Genomic DNA, 1,211 nt, shown 5'->3' with positions numbered 1-1,211 from the left:
TTAGAGAAAAATGGGTACAGCACATATACTCTTCCCTTTCTGTATAAGTAACTTTCCTCCTATGATATTCCCCCTAACCAGAGCACGAATCGTGCATTTTTTTCCAAATAAAACAAAACACACATCTTTTTTCACAGTTTTTTTAACGTTCTCTTGTCGCCCATTTGTGCATGTATTTTCCCATGTTTAGGTTATCAAAAAATGACATAGTTCGGTAAATGAAGAACGCGGAGACACTCTTGTTATAATGTTCTCTGTTAGGTATCCCTCTGCGCAAGGTGAACATCGAGATGTTATCGTCAAATGGTTATCAATGAAGCTCATATGCATCGCAATTCATTTCCTCGAGTTTGAAGAAAAAACGAAAAATGCCATAAACGGAAAAGGGGAAGGATTACTGCAAATTGTTTTTTCCCTTTTCCGTTATATTATTTTACATTTGGCTATGCAACGGAACAAACAAAATTTTTCATCAAATGACATGGTATATAAATTTGAAGGTAACTCTAAGTGAAAAATGTCGTATATACCTTAAGGGAGGAAATCGATTCAGGGGAAAACTTTATATTATTATAAAAAACTGAAAATATAATAATAAACGTACAAATAATATGATATGTGGCTAACACTGTTTTACATGACCTTTTTTTTTTTTGCTTCGAATAAGAAAATTTCTTTATTATTTTGTTTCTATTTTGTACGAGCACCGAGGATCGAACTCGGGATCTCCTGCGTGTTAGGCAGGCGTCATAGCCACTAGACCATGCTCGCTACAGGAGCATATAGCAAACGAAAAGCCATGTGCTATAGAGTTTATATTCTATAGCAATGGTACGCATTCTCTACAACGTTAAAAAGCACGCCCCCCCTTGGGGCCATTGCCATAAAAAGCATTGAAACCACGGCAGAGTTACTTTTCTTCTTCTTTTCTCAGAGGGGTACAAATTTCTATTTCATTTTTCGTTCAAAAAGCCTAACCATTTTGGAGTACCCTATGGGTAAAGAACGTAACCACTGCATTGATGTGTACAAATTAATAAAAGGAAAAAAAAAGAAAAAAAGAAGTCATCACACGAAAATGTTTTCCTTATTTTAACAATATCTGTACCATATACCCATGACATTGTATTACTGAAAAAAGCGCAATTTGCCTCTATGTCACATTTTAAATGCCAACATGTTATCCATTTTCGTATACCAAATAGGGGAAA

General features: G+C 35.0%; 1 non-coding gene across 1 annotated transcript; it reads right to left on the bottom strand.

Moving 5' to 3' along the window:
- Positions 1-698: 698 nt before the first annotated feature.
- Positions 699-771, bottom strand: C922_05872. The gene has a single exon. It is a non-coding gene; the product is annotated as a tRNA-Val (tRNA).
- Positions 772-1,211: the final 440 nt, after the last annotated feature.

Source organism: Plasmodium inui (assembly GCF_000524495.1).
Source record: "Plasmodium inui San Antonio 1 unplaced genomic scaffold supercont1.300, whole genome shotgun sequence".
NCBI lineage: Eukaryota > Apicomplexa > Aconoidasida > Haemosporida > Plasmodiidae > Plasmodium > Plasmodium inui.
This window is presented reverse-complemented; position numbering and strand designations above follow the sequence as displayed.